General features: G+C 37.2%; 1 protein-coding gene across 3 annotated transcripts in view; it reads left to right on the top strand.

Annotated features, from left to right (window-relative positions):
- Lrch (Leucine-rich-repeats and calponin homology domain protein) overlaps nucleotides 1-17,211 on the top strand; it is a 466,257-nt gene that overhangs the window by 350,434 nt on the left and 98,612 nt on the right. The gene's annotated exons all lie outside the window — the stretch shown is intronic.

The following is a 17,211-nucleotide window of genomic DNA, read 5'->3' as shown; positions in this document are numbered from 1 at the left end:
GGAGCAAGCTGTTAGTCTCGGGAATGTTCATTTTTGCTTGCTGGTTAGCAGCAAGATTGCTAAATAACACAGTGAGTCTATTTGTGCTTTTATTTCGCAATCCATTAAGAAGTTAGACATTTGTTTTGTATTGAGTGGTACAGTGAAGTGTAGCGAATGTTCGTCGTGTGATATGGTAGCCTATATTAGGATTAGGAACATATAAACATACATATCACATCACAAATTTTTGCTATTACTGCTTACTGTGAGTACAATCACATTTTTCCTAGCCCTGAAAATGTTATTTGTCATCCTTTGTGAAAGAAACATGATTTACAACTCGGATAAGAGCCGTTGCCACAGTTGCATGATTATGGGAAAAGTGAGTCTATTTGTGCTTTTATTCCATTCAGAAGTTAGAAATTTATTTTGTGTTGAGTGGTACAGTGAAGTTTTTTTGTGATATGGTACTGGTAGCCTATATCTGGATCAGGAACATAACAGTGTGAAATTGACTAGCGTAATAGCCTAGGTATGGATATGGAAAAGATGAAATTCCTTTCTAATGAAGAAAACATTAAAACCTTTCAGAAAGTGGACTGGCATCTGCATCTTTAAGCGCACAGAGGACGCAAATGTTGAACTCGCACCTTCGAATTTCGGCTCGATCGATTCGACTTGGTCGAAGATTTTCAAAGTGACGGCCAGTCATTCTGTACTGTCGCAGTCTCACATGGCCGAATTCATTGTCTAAGAGTGTGGCCAGAAAATAATGTTTTATAACCCACTGCTTTGAAATAAAAGGTTTCTGCTAACATTTATTTTAGAAAGAGTATGATCTGCAATAATAGTTCGATATTTTTATTGGCCCCCGTGCGTAAGTTTTCATATTTCTTGTTTGGTATTTTACACACCATTCAGTGCACTTATTATGTTTATAAGCCCCATCAGAAAAGGTTTTCATATTTGTTCTCCCCCTTATTTTTCACTCCTTTTAATACTTTCCTGTCATCTTGAGAAATGGTAGATATAGTTATCACTGTACCCGCGTATACACGACATAAAATGCCTTCATTTTGCAAGAGATAAATGCCTTCATGTCGAAAAAAAATAGTATCTAGTGTTTCCATACCCCTGTTGGATAGTTTTTATTTGTATATTCAGTAGTACGTTTTCTCGCTTAACATGTTCATTTTTGTTGTCCCCTGCAGAAACGTCTTAACGAGGTTTTACTGTAAATATTTAAGATATGGCACTATATCCCAACCCATAGACTCCAGTTTATCCCCAGAAATCTTCTCATTCCCATCTGCTTTTCCATATTTTAACATTTGCATATTTATAATCGGGTAAATTTTAATAGTTTGTCAGTATTAGTCGCCTCCCCTACCTGGACATTATTGTTATATCCTACTATCTTTACATACTGCTGACTGAATACTTCTCTGCCTCCTGTAAGTCCTCGTTCTTTCCCATTCCTAGCTTTGTGTTATTCCATCATCGTCATAAGACCTTTTCTGTGTCTATGCGGCGTGAAACAAATAGCTAAACATTGTGGCTGTAGAACTTGTTATTATATACAGTTGTCCAATGGAAAGGATTCAAACAATGACATGTATTGTGTTGCAGCAGTGACGGCATGCCTACAGCAGCGGCATGGCGCAAGGCGGTAAGGCTGTTTACCTTTCCGTTAATTCACCCGAGACCGTATTTAATTTTTTATTTTGAGAATCGTTGTTTCACACAGTTAGTAGAAATTGTTGTTACATTCTTATCGTGGACGTGTCTTTTCTGCCTTGTTTCTGTCATTGTTAATTTTCTCTAAAGTTATGTTTTTTCAAAATTTTAAGATCTCAAATTTTTATGTTGGCCCAGGCCCACCTGACCCACTTGCTGAAACTGCCACTGCATGAATCCAGTAAGAAGCCTGTCAATTTCTTTATATTTTCTTGTCTTTGATATTATGAATGCTTCTCTTTATGTGCCACAATTCTTAGGCTGTGGCTAGATGGACATTTTAAAACATAGCATTCATCCATTGAATAATGCAAGAAATATGTACATTGTGTTGTGAAATATGATTTGGCTTGAAGTTATCACATAATGTCGAAGTACAAAACCCTCCTCAAGGTCACATTGCAGACGAACAGACCACAGCCTATCATGCACCAATAAAGGACACAACTTTTAGCAGCTACACAAACACGTGTGTCAAGTAAAGAATGTCCGAGTTACCGGGTCGATCACCAAATATTGGATATATCTACCACTTTCTCTGTTGTTTCTCTTTAACACACTGTTTAACAATCAAGAACTAAACAATTTCCTCTGATGTTATAATAGGTAATTCTGTCATGACTTTACAAGCCCCTGCAACAAAGGGAACTACATTAAAAATACATTGCTTAGTTCACACATTCCTAAACCTGGATCATTAAACTTGTAGATAACAGCGTTAGGTTATTTGACATACTGATCAGCCGTGGTGAACGGTCTAAAACATCACGCTCACTTCCGCAAAAATTGTTATGTTTAATAACGCCGATCTAGCCATAGCTTTAACATTTTCTTTTTCATTCTGTGAACACCGTATGTTACATTCTGAAACATCGAAAATTTTCTCAGGCTGTTCATTGTTAGTATATTTTGCCTTGTCTAAACATCATTATTTGAAGTTCATATCGTAACCTGCCTCTTCTTTATCTAACTGAAGTGAGCCTGCCATGGATGGGAATAGTGACCAAAACTGAATGCATTACTACAAAGATGCCATCGCAGGCAATAATAGATCACAAGCCACAAATTGGGAAAGAAAATCATTACAGCTCTTGAAAGTTCTGTGTATTTGTGACCTTGAGCTCAGCTGCGATGCATATGACAACTCCTGCTGCAACAAGCCACTACAGTTGGGGAATGATCCAAACAGACCTTCACAAAATGAGTCTTTAAGTATTAGGTTGCACATATAAGATTACTGTCGTTTTTGTTAGTAGACACATTTTAACGTTACAGATATTGTCTTATATTTGGGCCGACATGGTATATGCTTAAAATCATCATTGCTTGCTGAACTGTCATAATCTGGAGTGCGGACACTGTTGCTTATACCAGTACTCAAATTAATTGTATGACCCTGGAAGGAGTATTGCCTGGCATTATAAAATCAGGGTGAGTGGCTCAGACATTAGAGTGCCAGTATTCTGAACAAAATTTGGTGGGTTCACTGGCCTTGTGTTGGTGGATTTATTGGCACATACAAGAACTCCCACACACCAAATTTCTGGCTCCTCGGTGTCTCCAAAAACTGTAAAACTAATATTATTATTATTATTATTATTATTATTATTATTGGAAGGGAAAATAGTTTTGGAAAATAGTAAATGTGCTATGGTTTATATTAGACTAATTCTATTTATTATAAACATAAGTCACAGATGGATACAGTAAAACAGTAATCACGGACATTATAACAAAGATTTGTTGGCAAGAACAAATGTAGCATAGCAGCTGGTGCTATTTGGTGTTGGCTCAGCCTGAGTCATGTGAATCTATATGTACTCATCAATTACTATTTAATTTATTTACTTAATTATTTACTACTACTACTACTACTACTACTACTACTACTACTACTACTACTACTACTACTACTACTACTACTACCACCACCACCACCACCACTTCCTGAAATTGGGTTACCTGTTTATCTGCGAGTTCTGTTGAAAGGTATTACACTTATTTGCAGGTTTCCCTCTGCCACCTGATGATGTGCTGTCCAGAGATCACAGGTGTCATAATGGGATTTTAATATAGTGTAACCTATATTATGGAGTCTATATTATAAGAGATAGGTACATGTATATCTTAGTCTTTAGAAATATCATTCTAAAATGATATGAGAATGATGGTATGTTAAGTGAAACCTATCTAATGTTGTGAATGTTTTACTGTATCCGTCTGTGATTTATGTTTATAATGAATAGAGTTAGTCTAACATAAACCATGGCACACTCACTATTTTCCAAAACTATTTTCCATTCCAATAATAATACAGTATAGTCTCGATTATCCGACCTAAACGGGACCTGGAATACGTCGGATCACCGAAAATGTCGGATAATACAGAATAACTTTGAAAATGAACTGAAACAAACAGCAAGGCTATACTCTAGTACTAAAACAATGACATGTTTTACGGTACTCTATTTACTGAATTATCAATTCAATTGTACAGTACATGCAGTATTGAACGAAAACATTCCAAATGTCTTACGAAAAGAAACTTGTCAACAATGTCTGCTTGCCTGCTGATCCATGTTTTCTTGCTGTGAGATCCCACCATCGACGAAAAATCAACACCTCTGTTGCGCTTGCTTCCGGCTGTTGCCCAATGTAGGTTAAGGCCATTTCCAATGCACTTAATCCTTCACTGTGAGTCATTGTTTTCTCCTTTTGCTCCGCAATGACTTGTTCTTCTTCTTCATGATCCTCATTCTCATTAGCATTCACACAATCAAGAATATCAGGGTCAGTTAGTTCAAACAGTAGATCTTGTGCACACTCATCCTCACAGCCAGGAATGCAATTCAGTAAGGGCACAATATTTTCCATATCTTCTTGTACCACCTCCTCTCCATGTTCAACTTCACTCAACAGTATGTTCCAAGACTTTGCTAATGCCGTCGTTTCATCTTCTACCCAAGATTGCGCTATCCAGTATGCCACGTCTTTCATGTTGATTCATTTGAACTTTTCTATCATGTCATTGCCATTTTCCATTTCCTCTATCAGGGATGAAACGAGTTTCTGCCGATATTTCCTCTTCGATATTTCCAGCACACCTTGGTCCATTGGCTGGCATAATGACGTCACATTAGGAGGGAGAAACATGACTTTGATGTCACCACTTCTAAGTTGCTCTTCATTTGGGTGTGATGGAGCGTTGTCTAGTAGAAGAAGAGCTTTTCTAGGGAGATTGTTCGAAGCTAGAAATTTTTCTACATCTGGAACAAACTGCGTAAGAAACCAGTCTTTAAAGATGTCAGCAGACATCCAGGCAGCCTCCTGATTCATGTAATGGAACTGGAAGAGCATTAACAGGAATGCTTTTAAATGCCCTAGTCTTCTTTGCTTTACCGATCATAAGCAGTTTTGCTTTTTTAAGTTCCCAGTAACATTACTACAGGCAAGAACAGTAACTCTTTCCTTTACTACGCTTGTAGCCAGGTACAGACATCTCGGCTTTGGCTGTGAGAGTTTTTGATGGCAGCATCTTGAAATTTAGCCCAGTCTCTTGACAGTTAAAAATCTGATCACCGGTTAATCCTTCAGTAAGAATTATTTCCTGAAATTCCTTTTTAAATTTCACAACCTTATCGGATTTAGCTGACAATTTTTCTCCACAGATATTGAGCTGCCTAATGCCGTACCGTTTTTTCCACCGATCAAGCTACCCAGCACTGGCAGTAAAATTAGGGTCCCCTTCATTAAACTCCTTCTGGAAATACACAGCCTTATCTTGCAGAATGGGGCCAAATATTGGCAGGCCCTTTTCCTGGTGTTGAGATAACCAAAGAAATAGTGCTTCACTTATATTTTTGTACTCACACTTTTTCATTGTTTTTCTCTGCTCTGCGAGAGCACCACTTTGCACCACTTTTCAATTTCTTCCCTCTTTTCTTCCAGTCTCCCACTGTAACACATCCAACACCATAATCTAAAGCCACTTTTTGAAGAATTTCCTCCTTTGTCCAGTGTCTTTAATGCACTCAACTTGTCTTTCATAGAAACAGTCACTTTCTTCCATTTACTCGCCATACTCACAGAGGTTATGAAAACTATAACATCCGCACCCAACCAATACTACAATGAACAATGACTGAAGACTCACTGCACCTGTCCTTGAGAAAAAAACTGTCCTACCACCAGCGGTCAGGCCAGTGCTTGTCCCACGGTCGCACCCTCCACACTGGGTGTGCCTGAATTTAGTCTCCACCAAAAGTTCAAATTAAGTCTACCAGTGTCGGATAACACGGAATGTCGGATAAACGAAGGTCAGATGAGTGAGACTCTACTGTAATAATAATAATAGTTTTACAGTTTTTGAAGGTACTGAGGAGCTGAAAATTTGGTGTGTGGGAGTTCTTGTATGTGCCAAAAAATCCACCAACACAAGGCTGGTGTATTTGAGTACTTTCAAATATCACCAGACTGAGCCAGAATTGAACCTATCAAATTTTGTTCAGAATACCGGTACTCTAGTGTCTGAGCCACTCAGCCTGGTTTTATAATGCCAGGCAGTACTCTTTTCAAGGTCATACAATTAATTTGAGTACTGTTATAAGCAACAGTGTCCACACCCCAGATTATGACAGCTCAGCAAGCAATGGTGAGTTTAAGCACATACCATATTGGCCCAAATATAAGACAATGGAATGATATTGTATTTTCTGCACATAAAGACTCCAACATTGCATCCCAGTTCATTCTAAAGACATGTGCAGATCCAGGCCTGACTGTTGAATAGTTTTATGTTGGCCACCCTTTCTTCATTTCCTTCCTTCACTCTTCCTTCCCTCTTCATTATTCTGTCTGTCTCCTGAGAGTACTTGCCATTCCATTTCATCATTGTATACAGGTCTCTTCTTCCTCCTATATTGATGAATATGTGATTTCAAATATATTTTTGTCCCTTGGAACAAAATACTTATTAATAGCCTTATCAATATATATTTGAATTAGATACAGTTGTAATTGAGAAACTCGATCACATGTAAATAAATTCATACTGTGTCTTAAAGAAGGAGAACTTCATCCAGGTCCTTTCCTGATGGCAGCATCCCGAGAATACATATGATGTTCCCTCACTGTAAAGTTATGCTGATGCGCTGAATGATGAGCACTGTTGATCTTGTATCACCAGAAATACAAGCAATCCATTGGCCAACCTCTTCGATAAAACTGAGGCCGTCAATACCCCATGCATTTGGATAAGAATTTGTCCAACAAATCACTGTATTTTCTTCTTTTAACATTTTCCCTACGGGTGGTTGCACCTCCAGCACTCATTGCTGAAAGGGGAAGATATGATGAGTGGGTGAAGGTATCAGCACAGGTATCACACGGGAGAGATCTACCCCTTTTCTATGGCACAAATGTCAGTCCATCTGGCCTTTAACCGTCTGAATAGCAGCAGCCAATTGGCTCTCGTATTGAAGGAACTTCTGCTGAAATGATAACCCACAAGATGACATCATTGTTAGTGGAGTGATGGATGTGGCTACCTTTACTTCTTACACAAGAAACGTGAAGGCCACACCGATCACTGTAGGCTCTGCAAGTGTAACATCTATGGTGCCCACAGATAGTTGCTCCCAAATATAATTTATTTTATATTTAACATAATCTGCATTCTTGACTAAATCTCTATTCATTTCCACATGTTTGTTACCTAGCTGGACAGTTTTTACTTGTAGATCCTGGCACAGTCCGGTGGTATTTGAAGGTGCTCAAATATGACAGCCTCGTGTCGGTAGATTTACTGGCACGTAAAAGAACTCCTGCGGGACGAAATTCCGGCACCTCGGCGTCTCCGAAAACCGAAATAGAAGTTAGTGGGACGTAAAGCCAATAACATTAAGTTTTTACTTGTATTCTTTCCTATACATACTGTACCAGGAAATGATTATGGGGCCAGAGCATGGGGAGGATCTCAGGTAGTGTTCGGTTACTTATTGGAGCAGGTACAGAGATGGGTAGTATCGCAGGGCGAATAATAGATGGTAAAATCTTTTTGACAATATTTATTAAAAAATATTCATGAAAATCACCCTGCAGTTGAATCGTCAAACTCAAATTTTCAGTAAATATTTCCAAAAATGCAAAATAAAATACCAATGCTGTTGTATTAAAGACATCCACTTGATTAAAAATGTCCAAAATAAATATCACTCTTTTAAAGATTGTAAACACCCTACAGGTCATCTAAGATCTTTGAAATGGATTTAAATACCAAAATAACACTTTGCACATTGAATTTCATTAAGTCCATCACTTGTGATGCAAACCTACAGTTTTTCTAATATTTTTGAACATAACATTACCACACACTTTCATGAATAAGTTGATAATTCAAATAAAAATATTTGATCACTTGCTGTATACTCCTACAGTTCATCTCAGTTGAGAAAATAAAATAGTGCACTTGCAAACCCTAGAGTTCATCTACGTGAAATTACTTCAAATTATATAAGATTTTAAAAATGAATTTACAGTTCAAAAACAAAATATGAACCCTTCTTGAATTATTATGAATAGCAAGCTGAAATTCGCACGAAGCACTTTACTGTTGTTGGAGCACTATGATTAACTGAGTGCTGTGTTAAAAGACAGTCAGTGGGATTACTCACTCAATATATGAGGAGATCGCCTGGAATCTGCTTATAAGTGTTGGTGTTGTGCTGTCCTGGAGCTTGGTGGCTGGAACATTCTGCAGTGTGCAGCCAAGGCTCGAACTCAGCACTAGCAGCGTGACAAGTCCATTCAGTGAAGATACCACGTTAATATGCCTCGCTGACGTCCCTCGATGGGTACCATGATCGAAGAAACCACATTAATCCCACGTTGGAAACGACGTTCGATGCAGCAGAATCTCACAACACTTTGCCAAGATTTCCGATGTTCTTTTAGAGATAATGTCGGAACACGGAAAGTTCTGTTGGCACTAAGATTGATATTATACACCGACACAAGTCTCAATGCACAGTTTGTATTCTCACATTGGTTTTACGGTGTTGAATATGTGACTTAGAATATCACAGTCTATACTACAGTATGATTTGTAAGTCAGGTTAGTGAAGTAAGGACTTACAGTCGTTTTCAACACGGAAAACACAGTTTTTACACACACACAGTTTACGGAATTAGGATTTAGCACTGTCACAGTTCATAAGTCACTGATTATATCTGAGGTTCGACCGTAGAATAATCATCACAGTCCATAAAACGCTGGAAAAAATGTCATTAACAACAGTCTCTATAACAGTCTTTGGAATAATACTGTTCATAGATTAGGATTTTATGACTGAATTTGCACAACACAAGTCCGTACAACTTAATATTGTCATAAAAAGTTTTTAATATTCTGTTAGTTTCTCGTAGTAGTTATCGAAAGTTTGAGTAAATGCACGAAAAAGTAGTCACTTTTAGCCTAGCTATTTGTTGAATGTTTAGTGGAAAAGTATCTCACACAGTTCACAATTGCACTAGTGTGGGAGAAATATGTCTCAGAATCATTAAAATGATCACAAATTAGAAGTTTATCACATGCAATGTCTTAAAATACTGTCACAGTCAATGACAAAGTTCAGAATTATGTGAAAATGACAAAGTCCACAATATCACTTACTGATAAATAAAATACTTGACACTTCAATTCACAATTTCTATTATAACTTCACTCGGTTAACACACTCCTAAATATTATATAATGACAATTTAGTCAGAGAAAATCTTAGAACATTTCCTTCGTCGCGATGCGGCAGAAACTTTACTTGAGACGTCTTCGCACAATTTCAAAGTGTTCGAGTGTGACTTCTACATCCTCGCGGATCCCGACGGAGCATACTGTCCTTCTGTCATAATCGCAGAACACGCACTGCACACTGGCTATAACCTTGGTTCATTGACCTGTTTATACCTGGCTGCGAGCAGGGGTGATGAAGGGGTGATAATACTTTCCAAACTTTAACTTGTTATATCTTGGGAACCACTGGACGGATTGATCTCAAATTTGCAGGGATTTACTTTCAGAATATTGGCTACAATTTAGTGTTGGTCTCATCTTAATTGATCCAAGCGTTAAAAAGTTCAAAAAGTGGTTTCGAGAGAATTCTGAGGGGAGGGAAGCTACAGGCAGTGCTGACGTCACTTGACCTTGCTTCACTCATGTGGTCTCCCGCATGCAGTGCAGTGAGAATGAGAACATTCTCTCACACAGCTGTTCGTGCATCAGGACTTAGCCGTTCGCTCATGAATAAAGATTTATAACTCGTATGTGCCAGGGCCTATGCCTTCCTAGTACAACACATACATACATACATACATACATACATACATACATACATACATACATAAACATTTAAAAGTACAGATATTAAGTCTTCATCATTGTGAGAAGATTCCTGTAAAGAGTGATGCAGCGGACTGGTAGCAGACTGGAGAGAATAGGTGGGATAAGATAATGCAGAAGTGGGAGTGGAAGAGATTGAGTGAAAGGTAGAAATGTATTTTTTAAATAGAGCTATTAAAGTTCAGTCTGGTTCTTCTACAGATATAAGAGTGAAGGTAGGGGTGATGTATTGATGACTTCAAGAGCAAAATACCGTTTTTGTTTGTTTGTTTGTCCCATTTTTATGATCGGATGCCCTTCCTGACGTCAACCTCATCAGAGGAGTTGATGCGATGACATGATATATGATACTAGGAAGGGAGAGGGCTGAAACCCGGTGCAGGCATGTAGCCTACTCCTGTCAAATAGCACGAAGGGGTCTGCTCAAGGCTTAACGTCTCCATACGACGCACGAGTCACCATCAACAGCGTCATGTGCCCTCACTCCATACGAGCACTGTGGAGATGTTTGGAATTTAATCCAGGTTTTTGGCATGCAATCTAGTAATTAGAAATTGTATACCACCACCTCCCCTACCCTGCCAGCCAACATTCTGATAGAGAAATTTTTTCGACCAACGGGACTCAAACCGGCTAACCTCGGTGTCAGACCATTTAGACTTCAAAGCCTTAACGATCATGGGCACCAGCTATGAACAAAATACCATATCTTTATTTATTTATTTATTTGTTTATTTATTTATTTATTTATTTATTTATTTATTTATTTATTTATTTATTTATTTATTTATTTATTTATTTATTTGTCTGTAAACTGGAGGAGTTTTTAATTTATGGGGGGGGGAGGGGTAGTGCAACATTTTTCCAATGCCCTTCCAGTTGCCTGTTTGTTAACTTGTCCCCCCCCCCCCAATTTGATATGAAAACCATTCCTGCCCTTTCACTAAGAAAACATTAACTCCTAAACCATCATCATCATTTCCCTTTATCCAGCTGTAACCGGGTAGGGACATATATTGTTCCTCTCTACTTTCTTCGGTCTTTCCACCACTCCTCTTCCAACACTATGTCTCAGTCCAGGTTTCTTTCTATAATACTGCATTGGATTGTGTCCTTCCATCTCAGTAGTGGTCGTCCACGGCCTCTCTTTCCTTGCATATGCATTTCCATCACCTTTTTTGGCATTCTAAACCATCCTAAACCATTGATGCAAATTACATACTGTAAAGGGAACTTTTAACTCAATAAAATTATTGAGGTTAAAAAACAGTTCATTTTGTCAAATATGTGGTTGTGATAAATCTCAAAATATGCGTGGAATTTTTTTTTTTTTGGTACTGGCTTTACATCGCACCGACACAGATAAGTCTTATGGCGAGAATGGGATAGGAAAGGGCTAGGAATTGGAAGGAAATGGCCGTGGCCTTAATTAGGTACAGCCTGGTGTGAAAATGGGAAACCATGGAAAACCATCTTCAGGGCTGCCGACAGTGGGATTCAAACCCACAATCTCCCAGATGCAAGCTCACAGCTCCGTGACCCTAACTGCATGGCCAACTCGCCCAGTCGTGGAAATTTTAAGGTTGATTTTTAATATGAACTATAACATAAAAACATTAAATAATAATCATCATATGGCCTCAGCTACCATGCGCAGACATTTTAATTTGATACCATCTGGCTGCTGTGCTCGTCATTTTCGACATTCCATTTTACTCTAGGCTTACTAAATGGCAGACAGAGTAAACTGAATCTCCCTTGGGCGTCTGTGGCTGAGATTTAATTAATTTTGTTGGGGAAACGTCAAATGTGTCACCAGAGTTCTTTTACATGCCGACATCGTACAATGTGGAGTGTCGAATGGACTTTTTTCTGCCCTTCAGAAATCTGACTACCTCTGCCGGGTTTGACCCCGTTATCTTGGGATCTGGAGACCGACATTCTACCACTGATCCACAGAGGCAAAAAACACTTATTGGGGGTTACCTTTTACAGGTAGGTATATACTGTTGTGGACTTTTCTTGTACTGGTAGAGATTTTTATACTCAACAGATCTATTACTTGAGGTCTCTCATTGATGATTTAGGCAGCAAAAGCCAAAACAAGTACTCGGTTGGCTCTTTCTCTGGCTTCTTTTACTAAAATTGCCACAGCTCTGCTTCTTCTGTCGTGGATTAATGTTCCAATAAGAATGCTCTATACAGCGATGAAAACAGCATCAAAATCCATTGGACGATTCTTGAGATTAGCCTGCACAAACACAGGTGGACACCTGCTGACGGATTTTATTTTATAAATGTATATATATATATATGTAGATAGATAGATTTATCGATCATGGTGTTTTAGGCACTAATAGGTTAAATTACATGGTTCCATATATAACAAAAAACAAAATATTTTCCTTCCAGTTTTGCTGAATTCCTATGCCGTGAAAATGTATGAGAAAGGGAGGAGACTGCATGAATAATATAATTTAGCTCAAAATGGCACTTCTGTCTTTCTACTTATGTTGTTGCCAAACAAAGAGAAAATTACCATTCCAAGACTAAAGAGGAAAAATAACAATCTTTTCTGTTCTCATATGTGTTAAGTTGGATGTGTAACATTGCAGTCTGTTCCGTTAGTGCTTAAATGTCCTATTTAGGGATATACAGTACAATGAAGTAATTGTTGTCAACATTCACATATATTTTCTTTTTGTTTCTAACTATTGCGTGTGTGGTGTTTTTTTATACCTACGACTACAGATCCATATTTGTTACAGGAAAAGTTCATTAATGTCAGTGTATTTGTTTGGGTTTATATTACCTGTCATACATATTGTCGTGTCAGAAAAGGGGTGCATGATTGCTGAGTACTAGTTTCTTGTCAAGGTGGTTACAGTTTGCATCCCAGCCATTGTATGTGGGATTTAAAAAGTGAAAAGTCACATCTCTGTTATTCGGTTCCTGCGTAAATCTGTAGGTCTTGTGGCTATCATAACATCAAGAGCCACATAAAACTAGAAAACTAACTTTGCTTGCTTTGTCTGTTCAGTGCAACACAGATAATACTGATCTACATCTCTAACCTTGCTCTTCAACACAAAGAATAACGTTGATCAAATATAAATTTGTTAAATTGATAACATAGTTTCATTTCTTGATAGGATTGTTGCTGTTAAATTGATAATGTGGAATATGAATCCTCTATAAGTTGGTGCAGATTATGATTCATAAATTTGATTTTTCTAACACCTGTATATTTTATATTAAATATCTTGTCCTTCCTTCCCATCATTATTAGAATATTGTCTCCATCTTGCTAACTAGCGATTCTGCTGTTAAAGTCTAGATTTTACTATTTATCCAAGATTTACTCTGTGGCAAAGTCTTACATCTGTGGATCTTCCTGTATGGCTAACACATAAAACCAACCATAAAAATATAAAAATGGATTTTATGAGCAATCAGAACTTGTTTCAGCTCTCGTGATATATCAACAACTTGCACTTTTGTTAGTTTGTCAGCAATATATTTTGTTGTTTTATAGATTTATTAGATGGATTGGAGCAAAGTTTTTGGGAACCTTCAAGATTCGTTCCTTAAAATAATACATGTTTATTATAGGTTGTTATGTCTTACAGCATTCAGTCTGCAAACCTCTGTGAATTAAATAAACGTCTCCACAATTCTCTATTTGTAACTAGTTCTGTAAAGTGGAACAAAATAAAATGTAATTTTAAACATAACCATGTTTTATGTAGGCATTGTCATGACTGTGAAATGATGATATTTTTATTAGATGGATTAGAGTCGTAATGTCTCCACTTGACAATGGAGCCTGGACTCCTGAAACACATTGTGGAGAACAACTCGTAACAGTTTTAATTATTCATAGACAATATAATTTATAATGCATATGAATTTTCAGTCTATGTAATAATTCATTGTAGTGATCCAACCTGTGACAGGTCAAATTTAATTTTAAGAAGTCATCATGAAGTTACCAGGGCCTGGTAGGAAAAATCTTCAGCTTACAACTGGTTCCATTTCTCACTTCTTTTCCATGAACATTAACAATGCTTGCAAGGTACAAGCTGAATACCTACGTATACAGTACAGACTGAGTACATATATTAATTTGATTTTCTCTTGTGTTTACATGTTTTAAATTTTCCTAAAAGAAAGTGTAATTGACATAAAGTATAAATGACAGTACTGTATACAGAAATATCAATGATATTGTAATGTTAATTTTTCTTCTCTTTGATTGTTCTACTTTGGTATGTGTGTATTAAAATCTAGACTTTAAGTGCAGTTTCTCGCTAGTTTGCCAGACGGGGATGCTATACAAATACTGCTGGGAATGGAAGGGAGGACAAGATATTTTAACATAAATTGTACAGATGTCAGAAAAATCAAACTTACGAATCATAATCTTGCTCAACTTGTAGAAGATTCATATTCCACATTATCATTTTAATAGCAACAATAGACTACCTATCAAGAAATGAAACATGATGTTGAGAACAGGACACTAAGGTTACCATCATCTGACTGACTGACTGGCTGACTAATGATATCTCAAAAGCTATTTTACATTAGGTAGAATATTTCATATAACTCCATTGCAACCTCTTAAAGAGGGAAAATGATTTGATTAATTCTTTTTATTGTCTTTGGTTATAGTAATATTAGTAGGAAACTGTCAGCTGACCTTGTAAATATTGTTGATGGAAGTTGAGATAATCTCAATCTCGTAACTGCCTACTGATACGTAGCTAATTGTGAGGATGACACTGGATGGAAGGAACTAGCACACAGGAACTTGATTTTGTTGTTTCCTGTGTGAAGACAGGAAACAGGAAGGGAGTGTGCTGGGAGGGATTTACAAAAGCAAATACAGATGTATGTTGTCCCTTCTAAGAAAATGTAATTCTGATAAGATTCTCATGGATTTTACTTGGTAATTCTTGCAAATAGATCTTTACTGATTATGATGATAGTAGTATTGGTTGTACTTGTTTCCAGATAATTCACTAGTACTTTTCATGCCATAAAGACAGTTATATTTTACAGTTTCACTAATCATGTAATTTAATTAAATTACCTACTTACCAATACTTAAAACAATCTTTTAGATTTTCCAGGTACTCCTGCTTAGATAGCAACGGGTGCATAGATAGCAATGGGAATTGTAGTGTTAAAAGTCCCGGGTTTGATTGGTAGGTAATTTGTAACTGAAGTTTCCAGTCCTCTAAAACTAATGTACGTTTATCCGTTGTGAAAGACTGGAAAAACTTCACACAGTTACAGATTAACCAAGTCAAAATAGAAGAGAAATGTCTATAACAATAACAAAACAAAAATATTTGAAAGTATGTATTTCCACATTTGTGTATTCAGTTAGTATATAAAACCTGGTTGAATCAAAACAAAGGAATTTTTTTCAGATCTTGAGTGGTGTTATGAATTGACCAGATTTTCACTAGCGTGGGTTAGTGTTAGAGTAATATGGTGGATGTGAACAACTTTAAAAATGACACTCCCTCTAAAATTTATATATAATTAAAATAAGAGTTTTGTCTGTACATTGTTCAGAATTTAAAAAAGATGGTATTTCTGTATCAGTCGTGTCCACAGTAACAAGAATGTGCACTTTTTAATTTTTCGTAATTTCTGCCTGTCTGTCTGTATGTATGTTCACGCATCACGAGAAAACGGCTGAAGAGAATTTAGTGAAAATCGGTATGCAAAGCCGGAGAATATGTCACTACACTGTAGGCCATAATGATTTTATTCACTTTGAGTGAAATGGTAGTTCAGGAGAAGGCCTAAAATGTAAGTCTCCAATCTGTATGTTATTAGTGGTTGTATCTTAATGAAAATCAGTATGCAAAGTCAGGGAAATAAGTCGATATAATCTATGCCATAAATAATTGTATTCACGCTGAGTGAAATGGTAGTTTAGGGGAATACCTAAAATTTAATTCTCAAATATTTGTTATTAGTGGCCGTATCTTAATGAAAATTGGTAGGCAAAGTCGGGGAATAAGTTGCTACAATCTAGGCTATAAATAATTGTATTCGCACTGAGAAAAGTAGTTTAGGGGAAGGCCTAAAATTTAATTCTCAAATATTTATGTTATTAATGGTCGTATCAATAAATAGTGCATAACTAAAGTTATATACTATTAAATGTCCGAACATTTATCTTATACATTGTTACTGTACCGCCTATGACCACAGAGATATTCATGAATTTGGATTTTTGTTAGTAAGTCCATATCAGCGCCGAGTCATGAGAAAATGGGTAAACAGAATTTAATGAAAATTGATATGTAAAGTCGGAGAATAAGGAACTACAGTCTACGCTATAAATAATTTTATCAGGCACTCTGATATCACAGTGTTGAAAGAAAACTAAATGTGAAGACCTACATTATAGAAAGTTCATAAAATTGATCAACAATAACATTACATTGACAATTGTTTGTTGTGCTTTATGTCTTCTGTTGCCATTCATCTCCGACAGATAGGATTACTGCTGCGTACTGAGTTTTTAAAAATTTGCTTTATGTTGCACCGACACAATTAGGTCTTATGGCAATGATGGGATAGGAAAGGGAGGAAGCAGCCTTGGCCGTAATTAAGGTACAGCCCCAGCATTTGCCTGGTGTGATAATGGGAAATCATGGAATACCATCTTCAGAGCTGCCGACAGTGGGGCTCGAATACACTATCAGCCGGATGCAAGCTCACAGCTGCGCGCCCCTAACCACATGGCCAACTCAGCCGGTCTTACCGAGTGTAAGCCTGCCTGAATATTGGCGGGAAGTAGCTGGGGAGTTAGATAACTTTTTTAGCATGCTATTCCTCTGGTTCATAAATTTTCTGATACTACTGATACGTAACACACTGGTTCATCATAGCATTCGAGCTATTCAGTCCCTACTCTGAGGCACTGATTGGAATGAGCGTTGTACATATTTAACGGAATAATGACAGAGGAGTGTTCACGGCAGTCTGCGGCCTGGTCATTCCAGCTCTGGAACTTTAGACTGTTAGATCAACACCGTAATACTGTTCATTAAAAGTGAGATAATGTGCGGTTT

The sequence above is a fragment of the Anabrus simplex genome, chromosome 7 (genome assembly GCF_040414725.1).
Source record: "Anabrus simplex isolate iqAnaSimp1 chromosome 7, ASM4041472v1, whole genome shotgun sequence".
In the NCBI taxonomy this organism is placed as follows: Eukaryota; Metazoa; Arthropoda; class Insecta; order Orthoptera; family Tettigoniidae; genus Anabrus; species Anabrus simplex.
Note: the sequence above shows the minus strand (reverse complement) of the source record. Positions and strands in the feature narration are given on the sequence as shown.